We start from the raw sequence: 18691 nt of genomic DNA, 5'->3' as shown, positions 1-18691 counted from the left end.
ATTTCAAGCCACTTGACGTATTTAGAACATTCTTACAGTCTTCGTACGAACTGCATTGGAGAAGAGCCATATACAGCAACCAGTTGCCTTGGTTCGCAAGTCCATGACATGAAGAAATCATCAGAAGGTGACCATAATTTAGAAGAATTCTAGCTGAAATTTGTGCAAGCTACCAAAATATGAGAGAACCTTAACATCATCATCAGCATTAATGCAGGGTGTCCCACTCAAACCCCATGATTTCAAAGACTCGGGGGCAGGGGTGGGGTGGGGGGGTGGGGGGGACAATCCACACAGTAGATATGACAATGAAAAGTGCACAACATTGTAGAGCATCTCAAAGAATTAATTTATTTATTATCAATACACCTCTACATGTGAATCATTTTTAGCATGAAGAATATCGAGTCTATATTCAATTTCTTGCCAAGTTCTGCTTCACACTGTATATCAGTCAGCTTCCTTTCAGAGTATGCTCATGCAATAGCTCAGTACTTCACAATCATAGACAGCCGCTCCGTTCCCAAAGACTGGAAAGTTGCATACGTCACACCAATATTCAAGAAAGGCAGTAAGAGTAATCCAATAAATGACAGGTCCATATCATTAACGTCGCTACGCGGCAGATTTTGCAACATATGTTGTGTTTTAACATTATGAATTACCTCAAAGAGAACAGTCTGTTCACACACAGCCAACACAGTTTTAGAAAACATCTTTCCTGTGAAATACAACCACCTTTTTACTCACACAGAATGTTGAGTGCTATTGACAAGGGATTTCAAATTGATTCCGTATTTCTAGATTTCCAGAAGGCTTTTGACTTTGTACTTCACAAGCGGCTTGTAATCAAATAGCGTGCTTATGGAATATCATCTCAGTTATGCAACTGGATTCATAATTTCCTGTTAGAGAGGTCACAGTTTGTAGTACCTGATAGAAAGTCATCAATTAAAAATCAGAAGTGATTTCTGGTGTTCCCAAAGATAGTGTTATAGGGCCTCTATTGTTCTTTGTCTTTATAAAGGATTTAGGAGACAATCTGAGCAGCTGTCTTAGGTTGTTTGCAGATGATGCTGTCATTTATCATCTAGTTAAGTCCTCAGAAGATCAGAACAAACTACAAAACAATTTAGAAAAGATATCTGTATGGTGTGAAAATTTGCAATTGACCCTAAATATTGAAAAGTGTGAGCTCATCCATATGAGTGCTAAAAGGAACCTTTTAAACTATGGTTACATTACAATCAAATCTAAAGGCTGTAAACTCAACTAAATACCAAGGAATTAGAACTTCAGTTTGAAAGAACGCTCAGAAAATGTTGTGGGGGAGGTGAATAAAGAATGTTTTCTTTGCAGAACACTTAGAAGAGTCAACAGATCTAGTAAAGAGACTGCCTACACTACGCTTGTCCATCCTCTTTTGGAATATTGCTGTGCGGTGTGGGATCCTTGCCAGATAGTATTAACGGAGTACATTGAGAGTGTTCAAAGGAGAGAAGCACATTTTGGATAATCAAGAAATAGGGGAGAGAGTGTCATGGACATGGTACAGGATTTGGAGTGGACATAATTAAAACAAAGGTGTTTCTCGTTGCGGCGGGATCTTCTCATAAAATATCAATCACCAAATTTCTCCTCCGAATGCGAAAATAATTTGTTGACACCGACCTACATAGGGAGAAATGATCATCATAATAAAGTAAGGGAAATCAGAGCTTGCATGGAAAGATACATGTGTTGGTTTCTTCTGTGCACTGTTCGAGAGTGGAATAATATTGTGTGATTTGCAGGGTATCGATACAGATGTAGATGTAGAATGTATTGTAAATAGTCTCAGAGATCAAAATGTGAAAGTTCTTCATAAACTGAAACTAGCTATAAAGTTTTGATGAAGGTGGAAATGCTGAAAATCACTAGCAACAGATTTGAAGATGCATTCATGAGGCATCATGTGAAGTGCTGGGTCAACAAAACAAAGAAAGAAAACAAAGCCCGCAGTGGAGGATGGAGAATATATGGAAAAAGATAAACGTGAAGAAGAAAATGTAGAACAATTGACTGAGGATGAAAGACCTGGAGTATAGTGAAAAAAAGTGTGGAAATCAACAGAAGGTTAAAAATGAAGTTATTAACAGGGAAAATGAGGTATGGGAAAACATAACAGCTACTGGCATTAGAGAACGGGAAAATAATTTCAGTGCACTACTAATAGAAGAGAGAACAGGGTATAAGGACATAGAATTGGATTTTGAGACTGAATTATCTGTTGGAAATATAAATCCAATAACTACAGCAGAAGTTGGAAGAACTGTGGAAGAAATGTAAAATCTCCGGGATTAGGAAACATACCAATAGAATTAGGGGATCAAGGGCCAAATGTGTTATGGGAATGTCTGAGCAAGTTTTTTAATGCATATATGTTGGAGGGAGTAGTAGTGTCCAGTGAATAGAATTTGGCTCATCTAAGTCCAGTTTATACGAAAGGTAGTAAGAAGATATGTAAAAATTATTGTAGATTTTGTTACAAACTCAGTTGCTAGTACTGTATGGTTGAGTCCTAAAAGACAGGATAGAGTGGATGTCACTGGGGGCTGAAGAGCAAAGTGGATTTTTACTTCAAGGCAGCTAATGGCAAAGAGATGAAAGGAATCTGAGTAGCCATTTAGTGTTCACAGGACTTGAGAAGGGGTATGGTGCAGATTGCAGATTGCGTAATCAAAGTGGAGAATAAAATTTTGTCACAGCCTATCACATTTACACACGGATTAAAACAAGGATGCTGCTTATCTCCTGCACTGTTTAAAATATACACTCAGAAAGCCTGAGACCTCTGAAGTACGAAATGTGCAAGAATGGGCATTTAGATAACAAAGGATCAATGTTTGTACACCCTGTTTTGCGCAGGTAGTGGTGGCCAGTGAAGATGATGATATCTGCTTTATGTTAAGAAAATTATTGGAATAATATGGGTGTAAGTGGGGATTGGAAGTAGATTTTCAAAATACTGTATATCTAAGCATTTGAGAAATGTAGAAAATGTAATAGTATGTAACGACGCCGACGCTGTGCTATTGTAAATATAAATAATTTTTTTCTTCTGATTTTTCGATACATTTGTGTAATTGATGTTCTGATTTCATTTTTTTTTGTTTCATGCCATTGCGTTAAGAAAACTGTAAACAAGTTTCAATGTGAATATTAATGTTTGTGTCAAATGTCAAGCGATATTGTGATAGAACTGAAATGTAACAAATTTTGGAACTGTTGTAAGATGTTTAAAATTGTAACTGTGCGTCTGGTCCATACGTAGGCAATGTGTTAGGATATGTAGAATGCAAAACCTCTGGTGAATACCCGGTCTGTCAGGGAGCGGTAAAAGGTGGATGGCAGGCGAGCGCGGGAAAATGCGCATGGGCACTGTACGGCACAACTGGCTCAGCAGCAGTAGTAGTTGGAGTTTGGCATTGGTTTGAGCAACACCTTCTGGAGCGAGGAGGCTCTCCTGGAAGACATAGCTTCACTGAGCCTCGGGTATGCTGTTCCAACGCCCACACAGCATGGCAAAATTCCGTAGGCACTAAATGGAAAAGTATTGTGACGCTAAGAAGAATTATAGTGCGGATAAATCAAGAGCCATAGCTGTGGTTGTATGTGTGCTCTGTGCCTCGTCATCTCGTCGCCCGCCAACCGCCACATCGATACAAGCAGGTTGAAACTTTTAGTACTGTATTCGTATGGATCAGAGAGTGAACTGAGCAATAATAACCTAAATTTTACCAGAACTTTCCCATCATTTAATTATCCTCACAACTAACCTAGACAGGGTCCTTTCCTAATGTTGTGCAATCCGAGTGTCCCAAAATGAAAATTAAAATTTGTGTTAGTAATAACTACTTTCAGAACTAGCTATGTTAGAATGGTGTTTAAAGCAATGTTTTGTTAATGAACCAGTAAATGAATAACGAAGGTCTAACGAAGTTGAAAGATAACTTTAATATTGATATAGTAATAAGTTTAATTATTTTGAGACAGATATAAAGGTATTTAAATGAGCAGTAAATAAGATGAAAAGAGTAGTAACTTATATACTGGAAATCTTGAACGCATAATAAATTCAGTAATCATTTTTTAATACAGCGATCATAACAGTTTCAGGTCCCCCCCCCCCCCCCCCCCCTCCCTCCCTTTTATTCATTTGAATTCTGAAGTGTTCTAAATTGGTTTCACCAGCAAAAGTTAGAGTCAATATAAAAGTCAAAATTTATCATTGTTTTATCTTTATCAAAATTGACATTTTGTGTGTAGCACGAAAGTGATATTTCTACGGTAACCTATGCCCGATTTTAATCAGATTGATAGACAGTATAAAGTTTTGTAGTATACATTATAGTGTAGTGTTATGTATTCATGGTTTTTCCGTATCAGTACAGAACGTGAAACTATCAGTTCAATAGATTTTCTGGTTCTAAAATTCTACTATATTATGCAGTGTTACTACTTGTTGTTTTGCATGAATATCTACCAACTTGTACAGGGAAGAAACTCAGTTAATGCCTAATTAGGCTGGCGACCGTATTATTATCAAATTGGTAGCATCTTCAGTGTTGCTTTTGGTCCATCCTGACGTGTAATTGCATTTTGAACTTGCTTGACGGATCATTGTTATTACAGAGTGGGTGTAAGTCTGATTTGCCACCATTCAGGTACATGCGGTCGATACCTATGCAAAAATGCTTTCTCATAAGGTGAACCCCGCTCACCTACCATAGTACAGGCTTTAACGAGTACTGTGTTGCGCGGAGGTTACAAGTAGAGGGCCAGCACATCAGGGCACGTAAAAAATTTAAATATTAGGGTAGTGTGTTATCTGAAGATGGAACAAGTAATTCGGAAATAAAGCAATGAGTAGCCCATGGGAAAACAGCAATCCAGAACCCAAATCCTCTGTTACGATCTTCTAAGATAGTTGGAAAGTATATATGATGCTCTATAGAAGTATTGTAGAGCCTATAACGACCTGTGGACATTAGTGCTGGGAGCATACTGGGGGGGGGGAACAGATTGAGAGTTTTAGAAATCGACTATCTCAAACGATCATGCAGAGTATCTCAGCAAGAGCATGTAAGAAATACAGTGATTAGGGAAATGATCCAGACCCAAGAAAGTGTCACAGATAGAACAGGAGAACAGCAGTTCACATGGTATGGACATATCATGTGAATAGTAGATGACTGATGGCCAAAGAAAATGTTGTTGTACCATCCTTTGGAAAGAAGAAAAGAGGAAGACCCCAAAGATGGCCTTAGATTGGATAAAGAAGGCTATGAGAGAGAGAGAGAGAGGGAGGGAGGGAGGGGGGGGGGAGAGAAGATGAAGCAGCAAAAAATTAAGTGTTGCCGCACATTGAAGATCTTTCTGTAACATGATGATTTTTTTCTGCTTCGTTTTCTGAAGTGCCAGGAAGTTCTACACCAGTGTATAAAACCTTTTCCATTCATAGGACTGATAAGTTTTACAGCTCCAGTGGAAAGTATACTGTCACTTGACTGAGAAAAAAGTACTGTAACCAGGGCTGTAGTTTATTTTCACAGTGTACCTTGCACATCAGTTGTTGTCATCTGTACTATTGCTTGGGCTTCTGTGACAATGTTGCAAATTTTATGCAACAGTATTGCACGATATTTCCTTCCCCAGTTCATAGTAACCCTTTCCCTTGCAATATATATTTATGAATTACCATCTGATTTGTTGTCGTTAACTAACACGAATTCATTAAAGATGACCGTAAGGCAGTATTTACACATGTTATGAATTTAATTAATGATCATGCTAAGTCTCGTTTTCGGCAGATTTTGAAGCACAAGTTTAAACAAATATCTTTAAGCAAGTTTCCAGTAAAACAGGATGTAATGTACTATAAACAAAAGATTACAATACTGTATTATAAAGCTGTATGTGGAAGACCCATATAAAATGCAAGCAATGATGAATTTAAATATTTATCTTTAAAGTTGTTCGTATGTTTACTTAAATCCATATAAAATGATAATTCCCGTAACCACTCATTGTGTTGAAAATTAGGCAGAGGATGATTCCTTTCATTCAAACAAAATTCTGTTGTTGTTCAAAGCTCAAAAAATCATGTGTGAGCTTTTCCACAGCAAAGCTGTATGATATGGTAAGTCATTTTCCTAAATTTCTTCAGTAAATTCATGAAATTGATGATGATTAAAAGCACACAATGTTATGTAATTAACAGCTGATATGACTGGCTGTAAAACTTCTTACATATTCAAGCATTTTCTGACAAAGACTGTGGAGGAATGAGGTGATGTAAAATTAATGCTTTTGACCACAGTCATTTTCTACTACCTTTGACAAGAGCGTGGCGAGACCTTTATTTTTTCCACAAATGCGTTTGCCATCATCATTTGTGATATACCTTAAGTTGTTCCATTGTAGATATTGTTCCGAACAGCATTTCCTACTCATTAAAAAAATTCTTCTCTTGTAGCTGTGCCATGAATGTTATGAATGTCAAGAAGCTCTTTATACACTTTGCAAGTTTTGTTTACCCATCAGATAAAAATCAACACCTGTGCAGTATCTGGAACATCTGTTAACTCAGCTGGAGCCAAAGAGAACCAATCTGAGTGTAGTTTTTTCAGAAAGTTGAGTTAATATATTTTTGACAATATCACTTAGCCTTTGAGCCACAGTGTTTGCTGGCAGTTTGGTGTTTTTACATAAACTGGCTTTTTCTGGAAACATTTCTTCAGCTGCTGCACTTGTGCAATCCTTTGTTAATTTGCCATCAATAAGAGGTTCTCCAGTTTTGCTATTAAATGAGCCACGCCGGAACTAGCATGAGTTTCTGCTTTAAGCATTTAGTTATGAAAAAGACATTTGCTGAGATTTCAAACCACGTTTCAAACATGCATCTATTTCTAACTGTTGGCACCAGGTAAATTTGGAATAACTCTGAGAATGGTTAGACTCATAATGACATTTCATATTGTATTCTTTGAGAACTGATGTGGTTTCATTTCAAATTATACACCGTGTCTTATTACTTCACTCAATCGTGAAATGTTAATGTCCTTATTGCTCTTTAAAGTTTCTACATTCACTATCTATCTTCCATTTCTCTTCCATATTTAAACAAATACTCACAAAAAGCGATGAACTGCAAATCAAAATGATGCCAATTAATAGTATTAAGAGCAAGGGTTTGAGTAAAGATTTACACTAGATTTATCTGGTGTAAGGGAATTTTAATTAAATTAAATTCTCACTGTTAAACTCACTATATCTTCAGTAAGAAACTGTAGTCACACTGGTCCCACTATGTTTTGCTTTTCAGATAGCACATGTTTCTGCTACCCTCAAAATGGTGCTGTACTGCTGCACTTCTGTACTCTCTGTAAGACATCACTACTACACATTTAGCAATGTTGGAAGTAGTCATATTAATACATAAAGTGCAGCATATGCATTGGCTATCACTGCAGCAAAAAAATGATCTGGGCTCTTCCCTGCAGTTTCCAACAGAAATTGCAGAATGCAGTATACCCTCGCTCCCCGTGCCATAGGTGTCTCAATAACTGTCTGGTCCTGAAACAAAAATTTGCTCATAGTTCGACACTACAGTATGTTAGAATGATGAATTATAGTCTGTCTCGCTTTCCTTTAGCCCTGCCAGTGGTGACTGCAGGAAACAAAGAGGTCACCGTTATTAAGCCACATGGCAAGCGCTAGGAAGATATCCCGCAGTGCTGACAGCATATGCACTTGCGCTACATTCTGACCACTTGCTGTGATTTAATTATGCACTGAAGTAACAGTGTTTCATGAAAGCACGTTACAGTGACCTTTACAAGTGGTTTTTATTTGTAGCAATGTATATGAAATAAAATTAGACCACAATTCAAGATCAAACAATAAGCATTTCACTTCCTGATGACTCCTGCAGTGACACTCAGTATCAACTTGAGTGGCAGTAGCAGTAAGCATCACAGAAACTTCTGAATTGTACTGACAAGTTCCACCAGGGTATCAGGTATCAAAGACAGAATGTAGCTAGGTCTTGGACCTTGGGCCTGAGTGGCAGAAACAGTGTGGTCCTTTGACTGAAATGTTTGGAGACCCCTGTTTTACAGTTTCATATGAACCTAGTGATCTAAAACATCCCATAGGTATTCATTTTCTTCAGATCAGCCTATTTATCAGATCAGTCCATTAGTAGTTCTTTGTACCATTAAAACCATGTTCCCATAGATTATTACATGTATTAGTCAGCAGACATCAGAGTCTTCTTGTAGCCTTATACTGTCATACTGCTACAGAGAAAAGGAACTTCGTAGTGCCAATTATATTCCTCTGCTGTCCAAAACTCCACATTGTAAAAGTAGCATCTCTGAAAGCTAACACAGCATTACTAACAAAAATGCTATGGAAGGGGTTTGAAGTCTGAACTCACACTATTTTAATATGCCTGGTAAGTTCTTTAAAATGTGCAAAACTTTGGTAAGAGATTTCATCTTTGAAAACATTTGAAAGCTAAAATGTAGTCTCAAGCACTTACTTTGCAAAAGCACTAAATTTTGCCTGTTTCAAAGGCATATGTCTTCATCGTTGGAAACAACGATCTGCATTGCTTGGACAGCATTGATGAATATGCATCTGTGCAAAATCCCCACAACAGTGTCATCATTCTGTCAAGGAAAAAAGGCGGAATGCGACCATATAAAAGTAATAAAAATCGTGGTCATGTCACTTATAACCATGTCCTGTTCTTAAGATGTAGCTCGTCAGCAATAAAAGAAAATTTTTGCCAATATGCAACATTTGGTTGGTAAAATCTTGACTACAAGAGCTACATAAATGATATCCTGCTGTTGATATAAAGGGAGAAATGAAAGATTATGGTGACAGTTAACTAATTTAATAATGTGCATGATATAATTGAATATACTAGCAAACATGAAAATAATAAGTGGACTGCAGTTACTGAACTGCCAAAAACAATCTGCCCTTTGCTTTTTAGTTGATCGAACAAGCAAAATTTCAAAGAGTGAAGACACTAGAATAACTGATCTGAATATTATCAAACAATTAGCCAAAGCAAATGGATACCCTTAAAATGTGATGAGTAAATTATGTAACAAACTGAACGTGAACCAAATAAGAATACTACACACTGTGTTAAGAGAGCTATGATTCCATATTCTGATTATTTATCACAGAAGGTTGTTAACATTTTTAAGCTGTTTTAAGGTTGAAGCTAAATAAGAAGAGAAGTTTCTGTGTTATTACACAAATTAAGACACAACTTAAAATTGGAGGTGGATGTACAGGGTGGTCAAAAACAGTATGAAAACATTAATAAGGATGTTGCAGCTTAGGCAGTGCTGAGAAATAACTGTTTCCTATTTAAGTAGCATTGAAGTTAGCAAATCAGGCCATTGTTGAGATGGTATTGCCTGCTTTATTTTATCTTTTTTTTTTATTTGTGTGTGTGTGTGTGTGTGTGTGTGTGTGTGTGTGTGTGTGTGTGTGCGTGTGTGTGTGTGCGTGTGTGTGTACTCAAACTGAACGAGAGAGTGATTTAAAAATCAGACGGCAGCAATAATCAAAACCAAGACAATGGCTCAACAGTCTCGTGTGTACCACATACACTATAAGAACAACTGCTTGAATGCACAAACTAAAGCAAGTTAACAATAAAATATGCTCATTCTTTCCCCCCACCACCACTCCTGCTTCCCACATCCACTACACAAGCTGATATAATTAGTGTTAGTTGTTCTCATAGCGTAGATGGTAGCACACCAGACTGCTGACCTGTTGGCTGCGGGTTTGATCCTCACTACTGTCCAGTGGTTTCCAATGATTTTTTTTACAGCTTCAGCTGAACAAACAAAGAACATGTTTGGGAACACAGTAGCTGGCAGGTTGCTTGCATTTGCACACACAATAGCCTGATTAGCTAAATTCAGTGCTAATTAAATCATAAATGGCATAGCATGCCGAATTTTTTTTTGTAACAATTAGTTCTCAGCACAGCCTACACTGCAACACCCTTAAAATGTGTACAGATTGTTTCTGGCCACCCTGTATATGACAAAGCAAAGTGTCTTCAAAATTCAAGCAAAACTTGTGATACAAACTGGAAGTTTTTCAAAATGAGGTAAGGTGAACACAGGGATGCTTTTAGGCTTGATAAATTTTGTTTTGGCATACTTATTATTTTTTAAATTTCATTCTCATATATTGGAATAGAAATAAATAATTCAGTTTTATTTATAGTTTTGCCTGTATGTTTAGCTTTCAGAGCATTTTGAGCTATGAGATTATCGTCTTTATGATCTTCTCATTATTTTATCTTAAAATTTCTTGTAAAAATTCTGAAATATAGTGCGTACACTATAATGTGGCTGGTGGTTGCAAGAGCAAACAATTGAGAGTTTAGACCACTTGAGGGGAGAAGAGTGATGTGAAGGAACGAAGCCCCCCTTCCTCTTGCAGGGCTGATAGTCAACGTCTTTGTTCTGTGCTTCAAAATCAGAAATGACAAATTGTTATAGGGATCACCAATGCCTTCTGGTGTTGTGAGAGTCATATTCAAGCCCCACAGTGGGTAAAGATTAGTCTCTTCACTTGTTTCAGACACTAAAAAGGAAACAACAAGCAGTGCAGAACCCAGAGCAAAATGGAACACACGAAACATTTGCTAACAGCTATCGCATGGTTGGTCGCTTAGGATGGCAGTGTCATAAACATGGTAGTTCAGGCCTAACATCTAGTTATATGTTCTGCAACCATTGTACAAGCTCCCCCGTAAGACTTTCTCGTTAAAGTGTCCACAAAAAAATTATGTTGTTATGGTCATCAGTCTGAAGACTGATTTGGTGCAGCTATCCATTGTAAGCATAATCATACCAGCATAACTGTAGGTCAATAAATTATGTAATCCCATCTGTTATCATGTATTCTTTTGGTTCTTCTTCTCCTAAGCAGCAACATCACTTCCTAGCATTTTGTTTCATTTCATGATAGCTGTATCATGCGGAATGTTGATATGTTGTTACATCTTACATTCTAAGAGAATTATTGTTTATTTGATTTTGTATTTTTCCTTATTTTATTCTATGCATTACTTGCCTTCATTCAATAAGGAATCACTATTCCTTTAATCTAAACTTAGGCACCGCATACTTTTGTGGCTTATTTCTACCATGTTACTACAGGGCAATATTTGTCATTTTTCTTTTACTTTCACATTACTTTTGACTCTTGCTATATGCATTATTTCATGTGTTTTAGTCATACTATGTTGCAGGTTTTCCTTTAATTGTTAATACAACACAATCTCTGAAGTTCTTTTTAGCTGCTGCTGATCATATAGCTGGTTAAATCTATTGAAGTTCAAATGATGACGTATTCACACATACAGGTTTTCCTGTAATTGTTTGGGGCTGGTCTTTGATGTCCATTTGACATGGCCTCCCCATCTTTGTCAGCTAAAGTATTCATGTTGGTCGCACCTCAGTGCTCTTGGATGCCTCAGCAACATCAACTGGGGTGCAGCCTGCTCTGCTCTGATACAGCTCTACACAGCATTGGTCCAGTCCCATCCAGATTACAGGAGTCTCACATGCAGCTCAGCATCGCCTTCAACATTACAGATACTGGATCTGATATACCACTGTTGCCTATGACTGGCAATTGGTAGCTTTCTGACTAGCCCCGTGATCAGACTCCTAGCCGAGGCAGGGGTTCCTTTGTTGTGGGTTCTGTGCCAACAACAGTTGATCGCTTATGCGTTACGCATCTGCTTTTCCCAGGAGCACCCAGACAATCATCTCATCTTTCCAGATGTGTAGATCCACCTTTCACGGAGGTGGCCCAGGTCTGGGGTTCGATCACCATTTACATCCAGCCCCTGTTCCACCTCTTCCCCGGGCCTGCTCACGTACACCTCCATGGCGCATCTCCCATCCACAGCTTTGTCTTGACCTATTACAAGGTCCAGAAGACATGGTTAATCCTGAGGCCCTCTGCTGCCAATTCTTCTCCATTAGAGGTAGTCTTTATTAATAGGCCATTGGTTGCGGTCATGCCGACTTTGCTTACATTCATGCAGGATGTAATGAGCTCCAATCCTTGCCAGATGGCTACAGTGTTTTCACTGTGGAATTGGTGGCTGTCTCTCATGCTCTTGAGCATATTCATTCATACACTGGTGAGTCCTTTGCCTTTAGCAAATCTTTCAGCAATTTACAAGCTCTTGACTGGTGTTACCCACGCATCACTTGCTCCTGACTACCCGTGATTTCCTTTTCGCCTTTGAACAATGTGGATGCTTGATGGTCTTTGTGTGGACTCTGGGTCACATTAGGATTCTAGAGAATGAACTCTGATAGGCTGCTCAAATCAACTACAAGCAAGCCATATCTTTAGATCGGTATTCTGGTACGCGACCTTCGATTGGATTAAGTTCTAGGGGTTTGGAATACAGAATGGCATATACTTGACTTCCCTCCTATTTTATATTATGCAGTGGTGTTATACCCTACACATGGATTAGTCACTTGATGAAAAGCAATTTTAACTTGATTTGGTACTACCTGCCTACATTTGCTTTAATCACTTTACTTTTTACCTAGTTATGCTTTTATTTGTGATTTAACTTATTTAGCTTTTATGTACACTTATCAGCTAGAACATTATGACCACCTACCAAATAGCTGGTATGTACACCTTTGGCATGGATAACAGCAGTGATATCTTGTGGTATGGAAGCAGTGAAGCCTTGGTACGCTGGCACACATAACAGCAGTGATGGGTTGTGGTATGGAAGCAGTGAAGCCTTGGTATGTTGCTGAGGCGAGTTGGCACCACACTCTTACACAAAAGGCACCAAATTCCCATAAATTCCAGGGAGGGAACAATGAGCTCAGATACAACATTCAATCACATCCCAGGTGTGTTCGATCAGGTTCAGGTCTGGCGAGTTGGGAGGGGAGGGGACCACTCCATCAAACTCCTGGCCTTGTGACAAGGTGCATTATCGTACTGAAAAATGCCACTACCATAGGTAAACTATACCACTTAATCTGCCCTATCCTAAAGAAAGGAGATCCAATGAGATGTAGCAACTATAGAGGAATCACACTACTATGCACAGCTTATAAGATCTTGAGCATGTTGTTACTGAAGTGACTAACGCCACATGTCAAGAAAGTGCTGGGATTCCAACAAGCAGGTTTCAGAAAAGGAAAGTCAACTGTAGACCATTTACATACAATATGGCAAGTGCTAACAAAGAGTTCACTGCCTTTTTGTGGACTTCCAAAGAGCATATGATAGTGTGAATAGACAAGCAATATGGCAAGAACTCAAAAGGGCTCAAGTTCTGAGAAAACTTATAAAACTGACAGATATGCACCCAGGAGACAACATGCATGGTGAAAGTAAATGGAAACATATCAACGAAGTTCAAGGTGAGGACTGGAGTGCAACATGGAGACTGCCTCTCCCCTCTTCTGTTTAACCTGGTATTGAAGAGAGCCCTGAGAGAGGTAGCAAGCCTAGGGACAGGAATACAACTGGGAAGAAGGATCAACACTCTGGCCTATGTGGATGATGTAGTTTTAATAGCAGAGAAAGAACAAGACTTGGTTCAAATGACAAGAACGTTAATGGAAGAGGCAATGAGAGCAGGCCTGAAGTTTAATATGGATAAGATACCTAATAGTTAGGAGAGAAAATGATGACAGATCCGTGAAGATGGAGGACAAAGTCTTTGAAATGGTAAAAGACTTTAAATATCTTGGGGCTATACTCAATGAAAGGAACAAAATAGACCAGAAAATTACCGCACGAATACAAGCAGGACACAGATCAAGGTTTGCTCTGGGAAAGCTGTTAAAGTCCCGACTTCTATCGAGATCTTTAAAGACCAGGATCTACAAGACAATAATACAAAATGTAGTCTTGTATGGAGCAGAGAGCTGCACCATCACCCAAATATGGAAAGAAAACTCCCAACATTTGAGAATGCCATTCTCAGACAGATTTTTGCGCCAGTGAAGGATGGAGATGAATGGAGGAAAAGAAAGAACTGTGAATTGCAGGAGCTGTACAAGTCAATGGTCATCCTGGCAGTGATCAAAGAAAGAAGATTGAAGTGGTATGGACACACAATGCGTCAAGAAGGCCAGTTCATCAGGCAGGTCGTGGAGGAAGATATTAGAGGCAAAAGACCATGGGGAAGACCATGACTCCGATGGATTGATCAGGTCAGAGAGGATAAGAGTATGCTGGGGCTGTCTGAAGGAGAATACATGGAGCCAGGTCGCTGGAGGATGCTGATTGGTTAGGCCAAAGACTGACTGTGGTTTGTGTGGCCATAGCAGTAAGTAAGTATAGGGAAACATGATTGTTGTGAAGGAATGTACATGGTCTGCAACCAGTGTATGATATGCCTTAGCCATCATGGTGCTTTGCATGAGCTCCACTAGACCCATGGATACCCATATGAATGTTCCCCGGAGTATAATGGACCACCGCCAGCTGGCCTCTGTCTCGCAGTACAAATGCCAAGGAACTGTTCCCCTGGATGACGACTGATTCGTGCCCTCCCATTGGCATGATGAAGAAGATATCAGGATTAATCAGACCGTGCAACTCCCTGCCACTGTGCCAATGTCTAGTGCTGATGGTCACGTGCCCATTTCATTCGTAGTTGCCAATGTCATGGTGTTATATCATGCATGCATGCATGCATGCATGGGCAGAAACCCATCATTAGGAGTGTTCAATGTACTGTATGTTCACACACATTTGTGCTCTGCCCAGCATTAAAGTCTGATGTTAGTTCTGCCATAGCTTGCTGCCTGTCCTGTTTCAACAATCTGCCCAGCATACGACATCTGAAATCTGTTGAGAGGAGTGGCCGCCTAACCCCACAGTGTCTTTACATGATTTCATCTTGGTTTTGCCACTTGCCACTTGTTGAAGACACTCACCAGAATATTCCTAGAACACCTGACATGTCCTGCAAATTCCGAAATGCTAGTGCTGAGCCTCTGGACCATCACACTCTGTCCTCAATAAGACTCAGATAGATAGTGTGCCTTCCCCATTCTACACACAGACAACATGCTCACTGGTACTGCGTGCACCGTGTGTGTGTTTGACTAGCAGTCATTCCTTGCCAGACAATGCTGATATTGCATGGACAGATGTATATCGATAGTAAAGTGATGGTCATAATACGAGGGCCGTTCAGAAAGTAACCTCCGGTTGATTTAAAAAAATACACCAAGTTAAATAAAAATATTTTAATATATACATCTTACAACTACATCTTTGCACTATTTTTCTACATAGTCTCCATAGCGATTGAGGCACTCATCGTATCTCTTCACAAGCTTTGAAATTCCTTCTGCATAAAAATCACCCGCTTGTGCCTGGAGCCAGCCTGTGACCGCATCTTTGAGCTCTTCGTCGTCATCAAACCGCTGTGACCCGAGCCATTTCTTCAAATGCATGAAGAGGTGATAATCACTTGGCGCCAGGTCTGGGCTGTAAGGTGGATGGTTGATAACGTCCCACTTGAAGGACTCAAGAAGGGCCGTTGTTCTGCGAGCAGAGTGAGGACGGGCGTTATCGTGCAAAAAAACGATACCGGAAGTCAGCATACCACGGCGTTTGTTCTGTATAGCCCGTCGTAACTTTTTTATTGTTTCACAGTACACGTCTTGATTAATGGTCGTACCACGTTCCATGAATTCAACCAACAACACCCCTTTGGCATCCCAAAACACCGTTGCCATCAGTTTTCTGGCAGAAAAATCTTGCGAGGCTTTTCTTGGTTTGGTAGGCGAATTTGAATGTGCCCACATCTTTGATTGTTCTTTTGTCTCAGGGTTCACGTACTTAATCTAGGTTTTGTCACCGGTCACGATTCTGTTTAACAATGGTTCTCCTTCGTCCTCATAACGTGACAGAAAGTCTAATGCAGAGGCCATTCTTTGAGTTTTGTGGTGGTCGGTAAGAATTTTGGGCACCCATCGTGCACAGAACTTACGGTAACCCAATCTTGCTGTCACTATCTCGTACAAGAGAGTCTTAGAAATCTGTGGAAAACCAGTAGACAACTCCGACATTGAGAAACGTCGATTTTCACGAACTTTTGCATCAACTGTCTGAACGAGTTCGTCAGTCACCAATGATGGTCTACCACTCCTCTCTTCATCATGAACGTTTTCTCGTCCACTTTTAAATAAACGTACCCATTCACGGACAACTCCTTCACTCATAACTCTTGGTCCGTACACGGCACAAAGCTCACGATGAATAGCTGCTGCAGAATATCCTTTGGCTGTAAAAAACCTTATGACAGCACGCACTTCACATTTGGCGGGGTTTTCTATTGCAGCACACATTTCAAACTGCCACAAAAACTAAACTAGCGCAGGTACGACGTTCACTCGACCACGGCTTGATGCCGACTGACCTGTTGAGTGCGTGAACGCACAGATGGCGTCGCTACTCCCCCCACAACCCACACTGTGACCAATCGGAGGTTACTTTCTGAACCGCCCTCGTATTTTGGCTGATTAGTATATTTCTTAGGTATTTTTATGCAGTCAATGTTCATTACAATTACCTCTGACAGACTGTTGCAGATTATTTTATTATTACAGAAATGAAATGGCATTCATTGTTTGAGATTGTCATTACCTGTCTGTTAACTTCCAACGGATTTGTGATGATTCTTGTTATTCTGTACCTTTTATATGACTTGGGTACATTGTATACTTGTTCCCTATTACTTTTAATTATTTTATATGGATTTCACTATAAATTACGAATTATTACATCCACATTGGTGAGAGCTTTGCTTAAATAAATTTTGGCAATGATTTTCTGTTAACCTCCCTATTATCTTAATTGATTCTTATGTACCCATTATATGATGCATTGGCAATATCTACTTGCCCCAAACTATTGTTCATTCATCAGTTAACATTATTATTGTACTTGATTATCTTGTTGTTTATATGTTTATACGGGGGCATGATGACAGTGTAATGTCACATCAAAACCTGTAGCTTAATAGAGAATTCAAAATTTACTGCTGAATGTGTACTACTGTTTACTTCAATTTGAGTCTGACATAGCTGTTAAAAGTACTTTGCTGTTTGATGAAATACATTTAATCACATCTAGAAATCATAAATTTCTGATTTTTGTTGTGTGTCTTTAATTAACCAGTTATAATACAAAGGAATACTTTAAGATACTCAACTGTTATCACCAGTAAAATGTTTGCATTATACAGTAATGTAGACCTATCAAAAACCCTAACTGTATGCATTTTTTGCAGGTACAGAATTACATTTTGGAAGCCGCTTATTACAGCCATTTTCTTTATGAAATTGTGAGAAGAAAAAATGGATGACAGATTGAAATGGAAACATGAAATTATTTGCCGTTAATGAGAAATCATCATAGAACTGTGTGCTTTGGTTTTTAGCATGTGACTGATGAGTTATAGGTAGAGAACAATGATAAGTCTTTTGCCATAAACATATTTTTATATTTTTATTTTATATGCCGTTATATCATTTTCTGTTTTTCTATGGCTCACATTTGTTGTTGTTGTTGCCCAGAATGTGACATGCTGAAGAGTCATGTTAGTGAGTAAGAGGAAGAATGAGTCTGACATGTGAGTGAAGGGAAAAAAGCATAGATTTTAATATTTATCAGTAATGGAACTGATTGTATGTACACACATTGTACTTAAACAAGCATTTTATTCATTGTCAGATACTGTGTTTTACAATTACTGACTGTATTGTATTTAGAATCTAAAACACAACATTTATATTGAGAATTACTTTTCATCGGTTTTTGGCCAGTTACTTTCCATTGTAAGATTGAAAAACTCAAGGCACTTTATTACCTTTTGTTGTATTTATTCATGGAAAATAAATGACAAATCTTTTTGAATTTGGTGCAAAAATTAGTAATGGCATATGTAACATGTTTAAATTTTGTAATAACAAATAGGCACAATATTTAGTTTGAAGAAAGAGAAGAAATCTTAACAAACACAAGATATCAGAGGCACAACATCACACACACACACACACACACACACACACACACAGGAGATACGTGACTCGTTACCCGAAGAAAAAAATGTAGAGAAGATATTTAAAATCATGAATGCAGTTACTCTAACATCTAGCCATGGACTCTTTATCTTGTAAGTTTCTACAATACATCAGTTTAGAAAAGTAGTATGACTTGTAGCTTGTTAGTGGGAGCAAAGTGACACATTGATTTTCTTTGAGAATTGATTTGTTATTTGCAGTGGAACGTTGCAGACTTGTTACTGAATCTATGTGAGTGTGCAACTCATAATGAAAAATAATTCTTCTTCATCTTGCATGTAGACTTACATAGTGTCCTTTAATTATTTTTTTTCTTTTTTCCTTTTTAGTGAAAAGCTGAAGGTAAATTTTGTTTTATTTATTGGTTTAGTTACTTCTATTGGAGGACTGATGATAAACTAGTGCTTCCAGTCTCTTAAGTTAGTAAGATTGTAAATTTCCTTATCAGTAGGCTTCATGCAATTCAAGCAGAAGAATTAGAATGTTTATTTACATAC

At 38.5% G+C, this 18691-nt stretch overlaps 1 protein-coding gene across 1 annotated transcript in view; it reads left to right on the top strand.

Moving 5' to 3' along the window:
- LOC126251959 (ribonuclease H1) overlaps window positions 1-18027 on the top strand; it is a 121662-nt gene extending 103635 nt beyond the window's left edge. Inside the window, exon 7 of the mRNA XM_049952726.1 lies at window positions 17402-18027. The gene's annotated coding sequence lies outside the window, so the exon portion shown is untranslated. The remainder of the gene's footprint in view (window positions 1-17401) is intronic.
- The last annotated feature ends 664 nt before the right edge of the window (window positions 18028-18691 follow it).

This window comes from Schistocerca nitens, chromosome 1 (assembly GCF_023898315.1).
Source record: "Schistocerca nitens isolate TAMUIC-IGC-003100 chromosome 1, iqSchNite1.1, whole genome shotgun sequence".
NCBI classification, from domain to species: Eukaryota; Metazoa; Arthropoda; class Insecta; order Orthoptera; family Acrididae; genus Schistocerca; species Schistocerca nitens.
This window is presented reverse-complemented; position numbering and strand designations above follow the sequence as displayed.